This window comes from Ostrea edulis, chromosome 8, assembly GCF_947568905.1.
Source record: "Ostrea edulis chromosome 8, xbOstEdul1.1, whole genome shotgun sequence".
NCBI classification, from domain to species: domain Eukaryota; kingdom Metazoa; phylum Mollusca; class Bivalvia; order Ostreida; family Ostreidae; genus Ostrea; species Ostrea edulis.
Window position 1 is genome coordinate 11,692,202 of NC_079171.1, and position 22,476 is coordinate 11,714,677.

The 22,476-nt window shown below is 34.6% G+C and overlaps 1 long non-coding RNA gene across 1 annotated transcript; it reads left to right on the forward strand.

Moving 5' to 3' along the window:
• Window positions 1-17,682: 17,682 nt before the first annotated feature.
• Window positions 17,683-22,271, forward strand: LOC130049406 (uncharacterized). The gene is made up of 2 exons (XR_008797885.1): window positions 17,683-18,116; window positions 22,218-22,271. It is a non-coding gene; the product is annotated as an uncharacterized LOC130049406 (long non-coding RNA).
• The last annotated feature ends 205 nt before the right edge of the window (window positions 22,272-22,476 follow it).

A 22,476-nucleotide genomic window follows, 5' to 3' on the forward strand; every position in this document is an offset into this window, starting at 1 on the left:
AATTATTAATACTTGTTTTAGATCTTTTAGGCACTGCATTATACAGAATTTTGATTTTATTTATCATACTTTTTGGTTGAATTACTACCGAGTCTGGCCCGTACAGCATGTATTGACAAACGAGGGAGTCTATAATCATAGAAGTATATATATATATATATATATATATATATATATATATATATATATATCAGGGAATATATATATATATATATATATATATATATATATATATATATATATCAGGGAAGTCGTTGTGGCCGAGTGGACTTACGCACTGGTTTGACAATCTTGCTTAGCGGTGGGTGCCGTACGTCGCTGGTTCGACCCCGGGCTGGGGCGAAAATTTTCAGTACCTAGTTGTGATTATTTAGTGCTTTATATATATATTATATATATATATATATAATGATAATTATTATAAGTTATTATTACAATTAAAGTTATCATTATGGACACTACTACCCCTCCCCCGACCGGTCGCGGTAGCTCAATGGTAGAGAGTTCGCTTCGTAACCGGGAGGTCGTGAGTTCAAGCACCGTTCATCCGCAAACCCAATTTTAAGACGTTGAAATTGGTAGTGATTGCTCCTTCGCCAAACGCTCGACATTTAGAAGTGAGAATCACGGATCTTTTAGATGTGACCTTATAAACGTAGATCCCTGGTCGTACATGTAGTAGGTGTTCGCACGATATTTCAAAGAACCCTCACTGCTACGACCTTGAACCCTATGGATACATTGGATAGGTACTCCGCTTAAAGCTGGTTACGTCTCAATATGAATAAAATATTCTCGACGGGACGTAAATTATATAAGCAATCAATCATCCAATCAATACTATCCCCCCCCCCCTTTTTTTTGTTGTTGATTTTCTTAAGGCGATAATTTCAACGAAATGTGTGGATTCCCTGTCTATCCCATCCCAATTTCCATTTATGTAATCGTTTCACACTTTTTTGTAAGTTTTAGAGATTGGCCTTATGTATTTAGCGTGGTGAGAATGATTGTTTGGATGTTTCAAAGTGTTTGATTGCCCGTGTGTATCAGAGTGTTTAACTGGCCGCGTGTTTCAGAGTGTTCAATTGCCTGTGTGTAAAGGAAAGTGTTCAATTGACCGTGTGTAAAGGAAAGTGTTCAATTGACGGTGTGTAAAAGAAAGTGTTCAATCCCCTGTGTGTAAAGGAAAGTGTTCAATTGCCTGTGTGTAAAGGAAAGTGTTCAATTGATCGTGTGTAAAGGAAAGTGTTCAATTGCCTGTGTGTAAAGGAAAGTGTTCAATTGACCGTGTGTAAAGAAAAGTGTTCAATTGCCTGTGTGTAAAGGAAAGTGTTCAATTGACAGTGTGTAAAGGAAAGTGTTCACTTGATAAGCAAAAATTCAAGGAGTGAATAAAACTATATTTCACAAATTTCGACCGCAGCAATGTCTTCTATGTTGTTTTTAGTACCAAATAGTAAATTTTCGTACTAAAATACCAATAACTGTAGAAGTGTTAAGTTGCAGGTGGGGAGTTAAGGTGTTCATTTGACACGCGTTACACGTATGTGTGTGTGTGTGTGTGTGTGTGTGTGTGTGTGTGTGTGTGTATGTGTGTGTGTGTGTGTGTGTGTAAGCCCTGTCAATTGAACCAGTGAATCAGAAGGCACACGTGTAAATCAACACGGGGTCGGCCAAAGGAACACGGAAATGGTGGTGTTCAGTTGGATTTTTATAAAAAATCAGCATAAAATCATTAAATAGGTCATCTACCATCAAAATCCTGAAGTGTTTACTTAACAGGATTTATGAGATGTGTGTAACAGGTGTGTAAAGATTTAGCACTCGTCCATCTTTTTTCCTTGCGAGCATGGCTTACACACTTTCGAAGTGCGCATGCTCTGTTTTAAATGACGTCATTTGTGATATCATCATATAATGGAGTTTTCCAGGGAAAGAAGTTGGCCCATCTAAGGTAAGTAAACACGGTTGAAAGATTTTTTTTTGCATATTATCAATGGGTTTTTTATTACATAGACTGATTAAATGGTGTTTCATACCGATCGTGTTATCTACAAGTGACAGAGTACCCGAGTTACTGAAAATGTCGATGATAAAAGTGATAAATCTGCGTGAACTGTTTGGTTTTTTTTCTTTTTGAAATATAATCTTTGCAGTTAATGTACTCTGTATACTAAGAATTCATATTGATTTTGGATAGAATTTCACAAAAAGATTTGCGCCAGGTCCTTAGGAATCAACCCCTACCCCACCCCCCACACGACACATTTTTTGGATGATTGGAACGTATACCCCTTTACATCTGTCTCCCTACTTTGAAGTTTTTTCCAACGCCATGACATAAATAATAAATAGATAAATAAATAAAAATGCAAAAATAAAAAAGAAAGATGTATATGTATTCGGATTGGCATGTTCCACTTTGTCCGGGTTGAAATCCCTGAGGATGCAAATGTACATTACGCCGCACTGCTTGCAGTACGTACATGGTACAGGCGTACCGCATAGGTATGTAACTACTAAGACTATAAACCAAACAGAATATGATATGTAAAACTATTACTCTGAATGCATTTTACTTGTTTACAATGTAGCCTGTCGGGCTGTGGTGTCACACGCGTGGTTTACACGTGCACTTTAGGTGGCAGTGGAGGAAATTCGAACGATGTATGGATTATTGTCTCCTGGTAACTTTGTCAGTTACCTTTTGCTTTCAATCTACTTTTTAAGAATAATTCAACCCTAGCTAATCATTTCCAAGCTGCATTTCGATCTTGGAAGAATGATCTTCAGCTACAATACAAAATTAAGGGATGATGTTGTGTACTGAGTTTTTCTTGATTGTTTACATCTGTGATTGTTTATGTGATGTATAAACTGATCAAGCTGTACAGTGTCATGACATATAGTGGCATAGCTTCCATTTATATGCTTGCGCATCATTTTGTCAAAAGAAGAAATTTCTAAAATTAAGATTTTTAACATGTATATGATTATATGTGTTTGTTTGATTTTAGTATAATACCTGTAGAGAATATTTCAGTAATATGAAGTGCGACACATTTAGATGCATGCATGTGGTGTTTGAAGGTCTCATCTGAAAGACCAGCAACTTTCTCTTTTGAATGCTAAATATGACGATGGAGCATTCACCTCACTACCTACATTTACACCCTAAATAAAGTACATTAGCATGGCTCGAAACCATGATTTCTTCATCATGAAGCAAATGCTCTGTTACCACTGAGCTACCAATTTTTTAACATGAATTCATAGCTAAAAATTTTAAAAATTTATAACTATTTTTTTGGTTAATTCCATAAATATTATTCCTCTATCTAGACACAATTCAGGGTAACCCCCTGCCTTTGGGGATATAAGCACATCATTTCTTTCAGAATGGGACAATGTCAGGAGAGCTTTTGTTATTTGTTATACTCTTGGTGTTGATGGCATCTATGAACAACAGGATAATGTTTTTAGATTATTATTTCTGATATCATATTTGTAAATTGTTTATGAGGGGTTGTTAAAGTTTGTGGACAAAAGGACACACTTATTAAAAATTCAAAGTTTGATACGTAAAAAATATAGGATATGTGTAACAAGATTGTAGATTTGAACATTTTAATTTTAATTAATTTTTATAAGTATTGATTTCAGATATATGTATGACATTGCATGCTTGATCAGGGAGGGGGGCTACAGTTAGATAATATTCTGGTCAGCACATTCGATAAACTACAGTTGTACATGGAACTCATTAAATCACTTCTTTTTCTTTCAGTGGTCTTCAACTTTTAATCTCCAAGAAGGAAATGTAATTAAAAGATGAATAAAGTATCCCTAAGAATACCAGAAGAAAGGCTGTGTTGAGAAAAACAGCCCTTCCTCAGTACCTCAGAACTAGATGATAGCCCGTGTTACTTTATGCTGAATATGACACAGTATAGAATATCTGATCATGAAGAAGTTACACCATTGATACACTTGCCAACTGCCAAAACTACTTTCTGATAGTATGACGAGATTAGAAGATATCATGGTGTAGTCATGACACAAACTGCAAATCAAATATTGTCTTCCCCAGAGGATGAACAGAGTGCTTCACATGGATAACATTTCCTTTTCGAGTTTTGAAATTAGTAAGTATACAAAATATTTTAGGCCACATAGTCATAAAATTATTTTTTAGATTTCCATCCTTGCTTGGAAAAAAATGGGGCAGGTGGTGTATTTTTTATTTTTCAGAATATATATTTCCCGTTCATTATACTTGCATGTTGCTTTAAAGTGTAGATTACTTCATATTTTTTTTTACATTGTTTTCTTTGGACAGAAAATTTTCATACAGCAATATTATAATTGTTTTTAAGTGATTTTGAAGTACATTTTCATGTAACACTGAAGTTGAACATTCTTTTGCGCTTTTTTGAATAATAGTAATTTTTAGCTCACCTGAGCTGAAAGTTTAAATGAGCTTTTTCAATCCCCTGTTGTCCGTCTGTCTGTAAACTTTCACATTTCTGACTTCTTCTCAAGAACCACTGGGCCAATTTCAACCAAACTTGATAAAAAGCATCCTTTGTGAAGGGCTTTCAAGTTTGTTCAAATAAAGGGCCACACCCCCTTTCAAAGGGAAGATATTATACAAAATTGAAAAAAAAGGGTTGGGTCATTTAAAAATTTTCTCCTAAAGAACCACTGGGCCAGAAGAGCTGAAATTTACATGAAAGCTTTCTGACATAGTGTAAATTGAAGTTTATTCAAATCATGACCCCCATAGGTAGGATGGGGCCACTATAGGGGATCAAATATTTTGCATACAAATATAAAGGGAAAATCTTTAAAAATCATCTTCTCAAGAAACACTGGGCTAGGAAAGTACAAATTTACATAAAAACTTCCTGACATAGTGCAGATTCAGGTTTGTTAAAATCATGACCCCCTGGGGTAGAATGGGGCCATAAAAATCTTCTTCTCAAGAACCATTAGGCCAGAGTAGTTTACATAATTTACATGAAAGCTTCCTGACATACAGCTCTGTAGTGCAGATTCAAGTTTGTAAAAATAAAATTTCGAAAAGGTGTCGCTGTGTTTGGTGTAATTTTTGTTCGTTCTGCACAAACTTGCTCAGTCAGCTTGACACAGCCTAGGTGTTCATATGTAAATTTTTTTATTTTTCGTAACTTAAAATGGTTTGTAGCAATGGTGGCCAGATCAAATTTTCCTTCCAATGTTATAATAGGACTAGACATGGGTATAATTTTGCATACAATTTAAAGTATAATTTTGCATATACACATTTTTCTAATGCCTGTACACATTGAATTATTAAACACCAGCACGTCCTCCTATCCCCTTTACAAGCTATGTTTGTGTGGGTTTTTTTGGAATTAGATTTTAGGTAGGAGAAATCATGTCCCCGTGAGTAGGTTGGGCCACAATACTTAAATAGGGATCAAAGTTTTAGAAGCGAATATGTAGAACAAATCTTTAAATATGGGCCAAGGTGAATCAGGTGAGCGATGTGGCCCATGGGCCTCTTGTTTGAATATGCAGTTTATGCAGGATCAGGATATGCCATTGCCGTATCCGCTAATTAGTGAGTCATAATTACCATCATTGTACCACAAAGCAACAGTCACTGTACTGTAGTTCTTTTGCTTAACATTATTCAATTCAGTTTGCCATCATCTTCTTCTAGTGTAAGACACGCACACTCAATAATAAAAGTTCCAAACACAGAATTGGGAAATGGCATGGTATCGCATACTTTCACATTCAATAGCATCTCCATTAATCAATTTTAACAAGGCATACATGTGCAGTCACTTGATCAAATGCATATCACACTGCAACAGTCCTTCACAACTACCACATCTTTGGGTACCCTTATAATAGAAACATGTCAAATATAACCACAACATGCCAAAATGTTAGGGTCAGTCATTGAAGTGCTCTAAATGTTTGATATACAAGCCAAATATTTGTTCTCAACTTCTTTTTAAAAAAAAAATGGTAGAATAAAAAACAAAGGGGTGGATAGTTTTGAGAGGGGTGGGCGTGGATGATAATCTGTAAATATGAAATTATATGTGGCCTTAAGTACAGTAAATATGAAAGCAGATCTTAGTATTTAACAATTTTGTTGATCCATAATTTATTTACAGATTTTATATGATCTTATTTTGTATAATTAAAATCTTAGATGATATATGTAGAATAATTATATCATTTAGCAAAATGTAATGATTTGTAAACTATAGATACATATACATGTAGTAAATTTGTGTAACAATTAATCCATTCAACCCAAAAATGAATTTGCATATTTTAATTGATTTTTAGCTCACCTGAACCAAAGGTTCAAGTGAGCTTTTCTGATCACATTTTGTCTGTCGTCTGTCCGTCTGTCTGTCTGTCCGTCTGTAAACTTTTCACATTTTCAACTTCTTCTCCAGAACCACTGGGCCAATTTCAACCAAACTTGGCCAAAAGCACCCTTGGGTGAAGGGCTTTCAAGTTTGTTCAAAGGGGAGATAATCACAAAAATAGGGTGGGGTCATTTAAAAATCTTCTTCTCAAGAACCACTGGGCCAGAAGAGCTGAAATTTACCTGAAAGCTTCCTGACATATTGCAGATTCAAGTTTGTTCAAATCATGGCCCCCGGGGGTAGGATGGGGCCACAAGGGGGGATCAAAGTTTTACATACAAATATATACGGAAAATCTTTAAAAATCTTCTTCTCAAGAACCACTAAGCCAGAAAAGCTGAGGCCAAAAATAAAAATTGATTTGTTTGATGTACTCCGACCGACCAATCAAATTTGTTCCTACCCGACCATTTTTTCCAGCAATTTAAAACTTTTTTTTGGGGGGGGGTCCCTTGCAAAATAGAAAATTCTCCTTATTCTAAAAGAAAATATTACAAATTTTCATGACATTAAAAAAAAAAAAACAACCTACCGACCCACTTTGAAAAATGTGAGTCAGAGTACATCAAACAAAAATATTTTTAATGATGGCCTGAGATTTACATGAAAGCTTCCTGACATAATGCAGATTCAAGTTTGTTCAAATTATGGGCCCCAGGGGTTGGATGGGGCCACAATAGGGGATCAAAGTTTTACATACAAATATATATGAAAAATCTTTAAACATCTTCTTTTCAAGAACCACTGAGCCAAAAAAAAACTGATTTTTACATGAAAACTTTCTGACATAGGGCGGATTCAAGTTTGTTCAAATCATGGCCCCCAGGGGTAGGATGGGGTTACAATTGGGGGGGACCCCATCAGTAAGCACGCCCCCTACTTCCGGTGTAATTGCAGTAATTGCAAAAATGAAGGTCATTGTGTACACTACTTCATTATCATTTAATGTTGTTCACGTTCTTCTGACCCAGGGATCAAATATTTTCCTACAATTTACAGTGGATCAAAGAGAATTGTTTCATAGTTTTTTTCTTCTTTATGCATATATGACCCAGTATGTCTCTGCAGAGCACAGATCTACATCTGGCATTTTCTAATTACTTAATGTTCACTATTTTTAGCGATCAATTAAGTTTTTTAAAATTAGTTTTTCAATCAAAATTAGCATAAATATAAATCTATAGCTAACCAGGGGTATGATGCATGTGACCCAAATTTGTCATTATGCAGGGGCCTATATCTATTCTATGAAGTATATTTGATGCGCATTAAAGTTTGAAAATTTTAATTCAAAATATGCATTAAAACCGCTGTTTAAACAAGGCATAAGTATCATTTTAGAGGTACATATGTACGTAAGTATCTTTGCTAGATATGATGTTCAAAAAGATAAATCAGTTTTTTTAATTACTGATTAGATCACCTGAGTGGGTATAAGGATTGATAAACTAAGATTTTGAATTTTTAAAAAAGCTAACAGACAGATGAAAAAGCTTGATAAATACCATAATACAGTCCATCATAACATGGGTGTATGAAAATCAGGTTCTAGAGCAGATATTAATATATTAGGTAGAACATTGATGATACATCTTATCTGGTATATATATGTAAGTTGTAACACCCTCTTCATTAATACTGTCCATTTTGACAAAATGGTATATGAAGTCCAGTGGTTCCATTGAATTTGAACATATGTTGAATAAATATATAGTTAGTAGTGGTAGGGAACAGGTATTGCTTGAATGTGTCTACTAGATTTCTTGTTAAATAACCTTCACTTTAATTTCAGTCAAACATAATTTTGTATCAAAGAGAAAAAGTGGTTTTGACATAACCTAGAAAATACAATATTCATTAAAAAGAGCATGGCACCAGGATAGCTAGATGACCATATTCCCAGCAAATTGAGCCAGTCTTAAAGAGAGTCCACTAGAGATGAAATAAAGCTCATTAAAATGTATTGAGAAAAGGTATATATATACAAGTTTTGATTTGCTCCTTAAGAGTATATTGATAATTTGTATTTTGACGGCCTCCAACTGAAATACAGTGAAAATATTGCTGCAGTACTGTAATTATGTCTCCCCTCTTTCAGGGGAGACAAATTGTTTTTGTACTTTCTGTCCGTCTGCCACAAAATATTGTGAACACTTCTCCTATATGGCTTATCGGATAGACTTGAAACTTTGTACAATGCTTCATTGCCATTTGTAGATGTGTATATTGGTGGGACGGAAGGATTCAATTATTTTCCTAAAAGTTAATAGTAGATCTAAGAGAGTTGGAGGATGTAAAATACCTTGTCAACACTTCTCCTATATGGCTTATTGGATATATTTGAAACTTTGTACAATGCTTCATTGCCATTTGTAGATGTGCATATTGTCGGGACAGGAGGGTCCAATTATTTTTCTAAAAGTTAATAGTAGATTTAAGAGGTGTGGAGGATGTTAAAATAGCTTGTGAATACTTCTCCTATACAGCTTATCCGATAGACTTGAAATTTTGTAGAATACTTCAATGCCATTTGCGATGTGCATATTGCAGGGACAGATCAAAGATCCAAATGTTGTCCCTAATATAGTGGATTGTAGGGGTGGAGGGTGTAAAATAGTTAGTGAACCCTTCTCCTATGTGGATTAATTATTGGAGTTCATAATGTCTATGTTCCTGCTCATGCTTTATCTTCCATACCATGCAGTACATTAAGGGGTTGGAGGTTTCATTTGGAGCACTTCCAATTTTGGGAGCTGGGGATACATTTGTTTTTCATAAAAACAATCTGAAGCTATGATATATTTGTCATAAAATGTTTATGATATCTGTATCACTTTGAATCTTTAAAAATTATAATTGATATGTGAATTAATATTTACAGCTGATCATTTGATAAACACTTACTTTGTAGAAATAGAAATTATGATTTTGATCTAATTGTACATTTCTTGCTACCTTTTACAAAGACCTTTTACTAATCACTTCTCTAAATATTTTTGCAGATTTGTCAGAATGTTATGCATCATGATCAACAGAAAAGAACTTCACAGGTAGACCAAAGCTGACATGGGATGATATCCTAAAACGAGATCTAGAGTTTAGAGGATTGGATAGGATCTATCCACTGGGTCGCCAAGTGTGGAAGTACAAACTTCAACCTCGACAGGACAGCCAGGCCTCACCCTTGCAAAAATATTAATTTGGCCTGGATAGTCAAAATGAGTGATGATGATGATATCAAGGTCTGACACTGTAAGCTCAGTAAGGGTAGATGCTGGCAATGGAGCTGTTAAGCAATACAACAAACAGGTTTAACATTGAACATGTTTATATACTTTTTTAGCTCACTTGAGCCAAAGGCTCAAATGAGCTTTTCTGATCACCTTTGCCTGTCGTCTGTCTCTCTGTAAACTTTTCACATTTTCATTTTCTTCTCCAGAGTAAACCACTGGGCCAGTTTCAATCAAACTTGGGATGCATCATCAATAGATAAAGGGTATGCAAAAATAGGGTGGGGTCATCTAAAAAACCTTTTCAAGAACCACTGGACCAGGAAAGTTGAATTCACATAAAAGGTTCCTGTTTTGTGCAAATCATGGTATCCGGGAGTAGGGTGAGGTCACAATCGAGGATCAAAGTTTTACATTCTCTTTCAGAAGATATTGGGGCAAGTCAGAGCGCTAGAGCTTCAGATGAACCCCTTATTAAAAATCTTCAATTTACGGCACAGAAAACAGTGCATGGTTAAGTCCCTCTATCACTGCATTCCTGCATCGCTGTCTCATGAATTTAATATTAAATAATTCCTAACATATTTTCCCACTATACTTGTTTCCAAGCATACTTTCAAATATTCCTTAAACCCACATATAACCTAAAAACTCACAGCTTCAAGTGATTTTCTTTGTTGATGTAGCCATGTTAGGTATACGTAGCCAGTCAATTTGAACCCCAGTTCATTTCCGTACTCGTACTCATTTTGAAACATAATGTCTGTGTGAACTAATATCCCCACAAATATTTTTAGTGAAATATTTTGGATGAAATCATCCCAGTTGGGTTAAATACTTATTATTCAAAAACTGTAAGTTTGAATATTGAACTAATCTCACAGCTTTCTTAAGTTTGGTCCCCATCCCTGCCAGTCTGTTTTTTACGCTTAACTATTGAAATGGAGAGTAAGGGATCAGACTAGGCTTTAATAGCATTATCAATTTTCAAAAGCTTTAGAAAAATTATACAATTTTAGGTCACTTTAGTAAACTCAGATGACATATTGCTATTGGTCTGCGTCCGTTGTAGTCCATCGATGTTAACAATTGAATATTTTTAACTAAATTCTATAACTGAAAGGTGAAGATAACGAACAGCGATCAATCTACGATTCGAATAACAGAATTCTTTTTAAATTTAGTATGAAGCACACAAATTTACATTAAACCTTCCTGACATAGTGCATATTCAAGTTTGTTAAAATCATTTCCCGGGAGGTATGGTGTGGTAACAATAGGGGATCAAAGTTTTATATGCTGATATCTTTAAAGGAAAAATCTTTAAAGATATCTCTTGAACTATTTAAGCTAGAGCTTTCATATCTTGTATATACAATTTTTATGGCAAAACACATCTGACCTATTCAGTGTGTCCTGAACTACATTGTGTTTAAGGTAAAACTTATACGGTACCAATTTTGATGCACCAGATGCGCATTTCGACAAATAATGTCTCTTCAGTGGTTGGCGTGGGTTCGAATCCTGCTTGCACCGTTAAGTGAGAAAATTTCCCAGTTTACTCTCGGAAAGTCAGTGGTCTCTTCCCAGGTACATTGTATCTGGGTTCTCTCTTCCACCAATAAAAACTGGGCACCACCAGATAACTGAAAAAGTGTTGAGTGTGGCGGAAAACAGCTAAAACAATCAATCATATTATGTTCTTTGACCTTGTGACCCTGAACTCTGAGTTTGACCTACTTTTAAGAAAGTATAACTTATTAAGTATATCCAGGACTATTTTAGATAGGGCTTTCATGTATTGTATATAGATTACTTATGGCAAAGTCTTTCATATCATACCAAGACTTATGACTTCATACCTTGGTTTTATCCAGAACAGCAATATCATGCTTGTCATATCTTTGTGTTATATGATTTCATTTTAGTAATGTTGTGTTCTTTAGAGGTAGGTTTGGGTCACATTATTCATGAGAATAAAGATTGATAAAATAGCATTTAAAAATCAAAACAGCAGGGCCAAGGTGACTCAGGTGAGCGATGTGGCCCCTGGGTCTCTTGTTGATTTTGATATTTGTACAGATATCATTTGTATGAGAAATGGAACTCTTTTTTTTCTTTTACAAATACATATATTATCATATGGATCCATCTGTGTTGATTATTTAATCAAAGGACTACATTCAATGTATTAAATGCAAATTTATTGATATGTCTGTGGTTGAATTACTCATATATGTATACATTTTTTTGGCACATGCAATTACATATATAATGTATATATAAAAGACCTGCTGTTTTCATTGCTACCATGGAACATTCAAAGATTAGAATAATTCAAATATCTTAATGAATTCTGTAATATATGAATTTGATATTTGTATACAATTGCCTCACTGGTGTTCAATGTGAACTTTAGTTTATCATTTCAGTTTGCTCTTTATATCAAATCAAAATTTAAGACAAATAAGGAATTATTTCCGAAATTGGTTAATATGGTACATTTTAGTAAAATAATCAAGAGTTTATTCATATGAGATAGCTAAATTCCACATGGATAACCAGTGACTGATTCTTATTTGTCAACATTTTCACCAAACAGTTTAGAAATTACCCCGGTACATACTATTGGGGGATTATAAAATTCCTTAAAAAGTGACATATTTTTAAATATCACCTTTTCAAGGAGAAAAATCCCTTTAAGTATATGAATCCTATGAAGAAATTAAGAGAGGTGGCTATAGGTATATGCGACCCACCTGATCTTTATTTTTCTGCAACATATTCAAGGGTGTTTTTATCACTTGTATGGTGAGATTCATTTGTGGCAAGAGCTGTTATGATGTCTCGAGTCAGAAAGCACCAGAATCCACTAGGATTAGTTTTAAATCTATGGAGCGCCAAATTAACAAACTCAAATATTTGAAGATATCTTTAATTATTTGAAGATATTATCAATTCATTTCATGCACGCAACATTGCAATCAAAGATCTCTTCAAATAATTAATATCTTCAATTCTGCATTATATATATATTGCGAGCATGAATTGAATTATTGATATCATTATTTATTCTGCTGAATTGATGCATGCAATAATCTAATTGTTGCTCTCCTCAAATGAATTATAATATAATGATACCAACAATAGAATTAATGCATGCTACAATTCAACTGAAGAGAGCAATAATTCATTAGTGCTAACATCACTTAATGTGCACAATAATTGAATTATTGCTCTCTTCTATTGAATTAATGATATCATTAATTAAATTGATGCGTGGAATAATTATTTTAGAGAGATTATCTAATTGAGATATAATCTTCAATTCAAGATATCCACAATTAATGATTTCTTTAATTGAATTGTTGCTTTTTAAAAAAAAAAAATTGATGCACGCATTAATTGCTTATGAAATAGCCTTGTATATATAATTAAAAAGATCCTCCATTGAATTAAAAGGGATAATCAAGTCATTCATACAGAGCTCTAAATTAATTTTTGCGAGCAATATTTCCACCACATGGATGTGCGCATCAATTGAATTAATGAGAGCGATAACTGATTTGATGCGCGTATATTATTGGACTTCAATTTGAGCTGATGTAAAATATTAATAAGATTTTAAAAATCAACCTGGTGAATTTGTATTATAAAGGTCATGAGAGGACACGTCCAGTTTTTGAACAAAAACAGAAGGTAATATATTCCCTTGAATTTGCAATTGGTCATGTCTGTCCTCAGATCGGCAGGGAAAGGAGTGGAGGTCCAAATCACTTTTATGAGGGAGATTATTTCTCATTCGAAGGCGCGAATTGCCAATGTTCAGGGAATGTTTTAAATCTCTACTTGCCTTTCGAGACTGAACTAAGTTCATCAATAAAACTTACAAATATGTAACTTGAATTTTACCTTTCGTTATAATAGTTCAATTTATGCGCAATGTACCAGGTTCAATTGTCGGTGTGTTTCAGACGTGGTTAATGAGGGGGGAGGGGGGTCCAACACTAACACGTTTAGGGAAGGGCGTAATGAGTGCCAAAGGCACGAAATCTCTAAACAAAAATATCTAAGATGAAGCAAATTCGTGATTTTTGGGGGTTCTCTATTACAATTTTGTCCTCATATTTCAAGGTGAGATGATAGTCAAAATTGACATAATGTGCATGTACATATCATAAACATGTAGATATTTTTGTAACAGTATATAAAGGAACCGGAAACAAATCCTGATTCTGAAGTTATGTTATATAAACTGGTGTTATAAACCGGATTTTCAAAGAATTTATGGTTTTTGCAACGTTTGATTAAAGTTTTCTGTAAGGTCACATCTATGTAGTTACATATATAAACAGAATGTTCATGAAAATGTTCCCTTTTAGAATGGAATTAAGATATCGCGTAACATTTCTTTACAAAGATATCTAATTTTTATTCATGTCAAAAGTCAACAAAAAACTTAAAGTGATACAAAAAATGTATATAATTATGATTACTTGTTTTAGATCCTTTAGGCACTGTATTACAGAATTTTGATTTTATTTATCATACTTTTTGGTCGAATTACTACAGAGTCTGGCCCGTACAGCATGCATTGGCAAACGAGGGAGTCTATAATCATAGAAGTATATGTATATATATATATATATATATATATATATATATATATATATATATATATATATATAATAATGATGATTATCATAAGTTATTATTACATTAAAAGTCATCATTATGAACAATACTACCCCTCCCCCCGACCGGTCGCGGTAGCTCAATGGCAGAGCGTTCGCTTCGTAACCGGGAGGTCGTGAGTTCAAGCATCGTTCATGCGTCAAACCTAAGACGTTAAAATTGGTAGTGTTAATTGCTCCTTCGCCAAACGCTCGACATTTAGAAGTGAGAATCACGGATCTTTTGGATGTGACCTTATAAACGTATATCCCTTGTCGTACATGTAGTAGGTGTTGGCACGATATTTCAAAGAACCCTCACTGCTACGACCCTGAACCCTATGGATATATTGAATAGGTCTAAATTCGTGGTATTCCGCTTAAAGCTGGTTACCTCTCAATATTAATAAAATATTCTCGACGGGACGTAAAATATATAATCAATCATCCAATCAATACTACCCCCCTTTTTTATTTTCTTGCGGCGATAATTTCAACGAAATGTGTGGGTTCCCTGTCTATCCCATCCCAATTTCGATTTATGTCATCGTTTCACGCTTTTTTGTAAGCTTTAGAGATTTGGCCTTATTTATTTAGCGTGGTGAGAATGATTGTTTGGATGTTTCAGAGTGTTTGATTGCCCGTGTGTATCAGAGTGTTTAACTGGCTGCTTGTATCAGAGTATTTAATTGGCCATGTGCGTCAGAGTGTTCAATTACACGTGTGTGTCAGAGTGCTCATTTGCCTGTGTGTACCAGAGTTTTCAATTGCCTGTGTGTAAAGGAAAGTGTTAAATTGACCGTGTGTAAAGGAAAGTGTTCAATTCCCTGTGTGTAAAGGAAAGTGTTCAATTACCTGTGTGTACAGGAAAGTGTTCAATTGCCCGTGTGTAAAGGAAAGTGTTCAATTGCCTGTGGGTAAAGGAAAGTGCTCAATTGCCTGTGTGTAATGGAAAGTGTTCAATTGACCGTGTGTAAAGGAAAGTGTTCACTTGATAAGGAAAAATTCAAGGAGTGAATAAAACGATATTTCACAAATTTCGACCGCAGCAATGTCTTCTATGTTGTTTTTAGTACCAAATAGTAAATTTTCGTACTAAAATACCAATAACTGTAGAAGTGTTCAGTTGCAGGTGGGAAGTTAAGGTGTTCATTTGACACGCGTTACACGTATGTGTGTGTATGTGTGTGTGTGTGTGTGTGTGTGTGTGTGTGTGTGTGTGTGTGTGTGTGTGTGTGTGTTTGTAAGCCCTGTCAATTGAACCAGTGAATAAGAAGGCACACGTGTAAATCAACACGGGGTCGGCCAAAGGAACACGGAAATGGTGGTGTTCAGTTGGATTTTTATAAAAATCAGCATAAAATCATTAAATAGGTCATCTACCATCAAAATCCTGAAGTGTTTACTTAACAGGATTTATGAGATGTGTGTAACAGGTGTGTAAAAATTTAGCACTCGTCCATCTTTTTTCCTTGCGAGCATGGCTTACACACTTTCGAAGTGCGCATGCTCTGTTTTAAATGACGTCATTTGTGATATCATCATATAATGGAGTTTTCCAGGGAAAGAAGTTGGCCCATCTGAGGTAAGTAAACACGGTTGAAAGAATTTTTTTGCATATTATCAATGGGTTTTTTATTACATAGACTGATTAAATGGTGTTTCATACCGATCGTGTTATGTACAAGCGACAGAGTACCCGAGTTACTGAAAATTTCGATGATAAAAGTGATAAATCTGCGTGAACTGTTTTTTTTTTTTCTTTTTGAAATATAATCTTTGCAGTTAATGTACTCTGTATACTAACAATTCATACTGATTTTGGATAGAATTTCACAAAAAGATTTGCGCCAGGTCCTTAGGAATCAACCCCCCTACCCCACCCCCCACACGGCACATTTTTTGGATGATTGGAACGTATACCCCTTTACATCTGTCTCCCTACTTTGAAGTTTTTTCCAACGCCATGACATAAATAATAAATAGATAAATAAATAAAAATGTAAAAATAAAAAAGAAAGATATGTATTCGGATTGGCATGTTCCACTTTGTCCGGGTTGAAATCCCTGAGGATGCAAATGTACATTACGCCGCACTGCTTGCAGTACGTACATGGTACAGGCGTACCGCATAGGTATGTAACTACTAAGACTATAAACCAAAGAGAATATGATATGTAAAACTATTACTCTGAATGCGTTTTACTTGTTTACAATGTAGCCTGTCGGGCTGTGGTGTCACACGCGTGGTTTACACGTGCACTTTAGGTGGCAGTGGAGGAAATTCGAACGATGTATGGATTATTGTCTCCTGGTAACTTTGTCAGTTACCTTTTGCTTTCAATCTACTTTTTAAGAATAATTGAACCCTCGCTAATCATTTCCAAGCTGCATTTCGATCTTGGAAGAATGATCTTCAGCTACAATACAAAATTAAGGGATGATGTTGTGTACTGAGTTTTTCTTGATTGTTTACATCTGTGATTGTTTATGTGATGTATAAACTGATCAAGCTGTACAGTGTCATGACATATAGTGGCATAGCTTCCATTTATATGCTTGCGCATCATTTTGTCAGAAGGAGAAATTTCTAAAATTAAGATTTTTAACATGTATATGATTATATGTGTTTGTTTGATTTTAGTATAATACCTGTAGAGAATATTTCAGTAATATGAAGTGTCACACATTTAGACGCATGTATGTGGTGTTTAAAGGTCTCATCTGGAAGACCAGCAACTTTCTCTTTTGAATGCTAAATATGACGATGGAGCATTCACCTCACTACCTACATTTATACCCTAAATAAAGTACATTAGCATGGCTCGAAACCATGATTTCTTCATCATGAAGCAAATGCTCTGTTACCACTGAGCTACCAATTTTTTAACATGAATTCATAGCTAAAAATTTTAAAAATTTATAACAAATTTTTTGGTTAATTCCATAAATAATATTCCTCTCTCTCTCTAGACACAATTCTGGGTAACCCCCTGCCTTTGGGGATATAAGCACATCATTTCTTTCAGAATGGGACAATGTCAGGAGAGCTTTTCTTATTTGTTATACTCTTAGTGTTGATGTCATCTATGAACAACAGGATAATGTTTTTAGATTATTATTTCTGATATCATATTTGTAAATTGTTATGAGGGGTTGTTAAAGTTTGTGGACAAAAGGACACACTTATTAAGAATTCAAAGTTATGATAAGTAAAAAATATAGGAGATGTGTAACAAGATTGTAGATTTGAACATTTTAATTTTAATTAATTTTTATAAGTATTGATTTCAGATACATGTATCACATTGCATGCTTGATCGGGGAGGGGGGCTACAGTTAGATAATATTCTGGTCAGCACATTTGATAAACTACAGTTGTACATGGAACTCATTAAATCACTTCTTTTTCTTTCAGTGGTCTTCAACTTTTAATCTCCAAGAAGGAAATGTAATTAAAAGATGAATAAAGTATCCCTAAGAATACCAGAAGAAAGGCTGTGTTGAGAAAAACAGCCCTTCCTCAGTACCTCAGAACTAGATGATAGCCCTTGTTACTTTATGCTGAATATGACACAGTATAGAAGATCTGATCATGAAGAAGTTACACCATTGATACACTTGCCAACTGCCAAAACTACTTTCTGATAGTATGACGAGATTAGAAGATATCATGGTGTAGTCATGACACAAACTGCAAATCAAAGATTGTCTTCCCCAGAGGATGAACAGAGTGCTTCACATGGATAACATTTCCTTTTCGAGTTTTGAAATTAGTAAGTATACAAAATATTTTAGGCCACATAGTCATAAAATTATTTTTTAGATTTCCATCCTTGCTTGGAAAAAAATGGGGCAGGTGGTGTATTTTTTATTTTTCAGAATATATATTTCCCGTTCATTATACTCGCATGTTGCTGTAGAGTGTAGATTACTTCATATTTTTTTTTACATTGTTTTCTTTGGACAGAAAATTTTCATACAGAAATATTATAATTGTTTTTAAGTGATTTTGAAGTACATTTTAATTTAACACTGAAGTTGAACATTCTTTTGCGCTTTTTTGAATAATAGTAATTTTTAGCTCACCTGAGCTGAAAGTTTAAATGAACTTTTCCAATCCCCTGTTGTCCGTCTGTCTGTAAACTTTCACATTTCTGACTTCTTCTCAAGAACCACTGGGCCAATTTCAACCAAACTTGACAAAAAGCATCCTTTGTGAAGGGCTTTCAAGTTTGTTCAAATAAAGGGCCACACCCCCTTTCAAAGGGAAGATATAATTACAAAATTGCAAAAATAGGGTTGGGTCATTTAAAAATTTTCTCCTAAAGAACCACTGGGCCAGAAGAGCTGAAATTTACATGAAAGCTTCCTGACATAGTGTAGATTGAAGTTTGTTCAAATCATGACCCCCATAGGTAGGATGGGGCCACAATAGGGGATCAAATATTTTACATACAAATATAAAGGGAAAATCTTTAAAAATCATCTTCTCAAGAAACACTGGGCTAGGAAAGTACAAATTTACATAAAAACTTCCTGACATAGTGCAGATTCAGGTTTGTTAAAATCATGACCCCCTGGGGTAGAATGGGACCATAAAAATCTTCTTCTCAAGAACCATTAGGCCAGAGCAGTTTACATAATTTACATGAAAGCTTCCTGACATACAGCTCTGTAGTGCAGATTCAAGTTTGTAAAAATAAAATTTCGAAAAGGTGTCGCTGTGTTTGGTGTAATTTTTGTTCGTTCTGCACAAACTTGCTCACTCAGCTTGACACAGCCTAGGTGTTCATATGTAATTTTTTTATTTTTCGTAACTTGAAATGTCGTGTAGCAGTGGTGGTCAGATCAAATTTTCCTTCCAATGTTATAATAGGACTAGACATGGGTATCATTTTGCATACAATTTAAAGTATGTTTTTGCATATACACATTTTTCTAATGCCTGTACACATTGAATTATTAAACACCAGGCACGTCCTCCTATCCCCTTTACAAGCTATGTTTGTGTGGGGTTTTTTGGAGTTAGATTTTAGGTAGGAGAAATCATGGCCCCGTGAGTAGGTTGGGCCACAATACTTAAATAGGGATCAAAGTTTTAGAAGCGAATATGTAGAACAAATCTTTAAATTTGGGCCAAGGTGAATCAGGTGAGCGATGTGGCCCATGGGCCTCTTGTTTGAATATGCAGTTTATGCAGGATCAGGATATGCCATTGCCGTATCCGCTAATTAATGAGTCATAATTACCATCATTGTACCACAAAGCAATAGTCACTGTACTGTAGTTCTTTTGCTTAACATTATTCAATTCAGTTTGCCATCATCTTCTTCTAGTCTAAGACATGCACACTCAATAATAAAAGTTCCAAACACAGAATTGGGAAATGGCATGGTATCGCATACTTTCACATTCAATAGCATCTCTATTAATCAATTTTAACAAGGCATACATGTGCAGTCACTTGACCAAATGCATATCACACTGCAACAGTCCTTCACAACTACCACATCTTTGGGTACCCTTATAATAGAAACATGTCAAATATAACCACAACATGCCAAAATGTTAGGGTCAGTCATTGAAATGCTCTAAATGTTTGATATACAAGCCAAATATTTGTTCTCAACTTCTTTTTTTTAAGAAAAAAGGTAGAATAAAGAACAATGGGGTGGATAATTTTGAGAGGGGTGGGCGTGGATGATAATCTGTAAATATGAAATTCTATGTGGCCTTAAGTACAGTAAATATGAAAGCAGATCTTAGTATTTAACAATTTTGTTGATCCATAATTTATTTACAGATTTTATATGATCTTATTTTGTATAATTAAAATCTTAGATGATATATGTAGAATAATTATATCATTTAGCAAAATGTAATGATTTGTAAACTATAGATACATATACATGTAGTAAATTTGTGTAACAATTAATCCATTCAAACCAAAAATGAATTTGCATATTTTAATTGATTTTTAGCTCACCTGAACCAAAGGTTCAAGTGAGCTTTTCTGATCACATTTTGTCGTCTGTCTGTCTGTCCGTCTGTAAACTTTTCACATTTTCGACTTCTTCTCCAGAACCACTGGGCCAATTTCAACCAAACTTGGCCAAAAGCATCCTTGGGTGGAGGGCTTTCAAGTTTATTCAAATGAAGGGTCATGTCCCTTTGAAAGGGGATATAATCACAAAAATAGGGTGGGGTCATTTAAAAATCTTCTTCTCAAGAACCACTGGGCCAGAAGAGCTGAAATTTACCTGAAAGCTTCCTGATATATTGCAGATTCAAGTTTGTTCAAATCATGGCCCCCGGGGGTAGGATGGGGCCATAAGGGGGGATCAAAGTTTTACATACAAATATGTAGGGAAAAACTTTAAAAATCTTCTTCTCAAGAACCACTAAGCCAGAAAAGCTGAGGCCAAAAATAAAAATTGATTTGTTTGATGTACTCCGACCGACCAATCAAATTTGCTCCTACCCGACCATTTTTTCCAGCAATTTAAAACTTTTTTTGGGGGGGGGGGAGGTCCCTTGAAAAATAGAAAATTATCCTTATTCTAAAAGAAAATATTACAAATTTTCATGACGTTAAAAAAAACCAAAAAAAAAAAAAAAAAAAAACCCCTGCCTACCGACCCACCTTGAAAAATGTGAGTCAGAGTACATCAAACAAAAATATTTTTAATGATGGCCTGAGATTTACATGAAAGCTTCCTGACATAATGCAGATTCAAGTTTGTTCAAATCATGGGCCCCGGGGGTTGGATGGGGCCACAATAGGGGATCAAAGTTTTACATACAAATATATATGAAAAAGCTTTAAACATCTTCTCAAGAACCACTGAGCCAGAAAAACTGATTTTTACATGAAAACTTTCTGACATAGTGCAGATTCAAGTTTGTTCAAATCATGGCCCCCGGGGGTAGGATGGGGCCACAATTGGGGGAGGGGACCCATCAGTAAACACGCCCCCTACTTCCGGTGTAATGGCAGTAACTGCAAAAATGAAGGCCATTGTGTACAATACTTCATTATCATTTAATGTTGTTCACGTTCTTCTGACCCAGGGATCGAATATTTTCCTACAATTTACAGTGGATCAAAGAGAATTGTTTTATAGTTTTTTTCTTCTTTATGCATATATGACCCAGTATGTCTCTGCAGAGCACAGATCTACATCTGGCATTTTCTAATTACTTAATGTTCACTATTTTTAGCGATCAATTAAGTTTTTTAAAATTAGTTTTTCAATCAAAATTAGAAATATAAATCTATAGCTAACCAGGGGTATGATGCATGTGACCCAAATTTGTCATTATGCAGGGGCCTATATCTATTCTACGAAGTATATTTGATGCGCATTAAAGTTTGAAAATTTTAATTCAAAATATGCATTAAAACCGCTGTTTGGCATAAGTATCATTTTAAAGTTACATATGTACGTAAGTATCTTTGCTAGATATGATGTTCAAAAAGATTAATCAGTTTTTTAAATTACTGATTAGATCACCTGAGTGGGTATAAGGATTGATAAACTAAGATTTTGAATTTTTAAAAAAGCTAACAGACAGATGAAAGAGCTTGATAAATACCATAATACAGTCCATCATAACATGGGTGCATGAAAATCAGGTTCTAGAGCAGATATTAATATATTAGGTAGAACATTGATGATACGTCTGGTATATGTAAGTTGTAACACCCTCTTCATTAATACTGTGCATTTTGACAAAATAGTATATGAAGTCCAGTGGTTCCATTGAATTTGAACATATGTTGAATAAATATATAGTTAGTAGTGGTAGGGAACAGGTATTGCTTGAATGTGTCTACTAGATTTCTTGTTAAATAACCTTCACTTTAATTTCAGTCAAACATAATTTTGCATCAAAGAGAAAAAGTGGCTTTGACATAACCTAGAAAATACAATATTCATTAAAAAGAGCATGGCACCAGTATAGCTAGATGCCCATATTCCCAGCAAAATGAGCCAGTCCTCAAGAGAGTCCACTAGAGATGAAATAAGACTCATTAAAATGTATTGAGAACAGGTATATATATACAAGTTTTGATTTGCACCTTAAGAGTATATTGATAATTTGTATTTTGACAGCCTCCAACTGAAATAC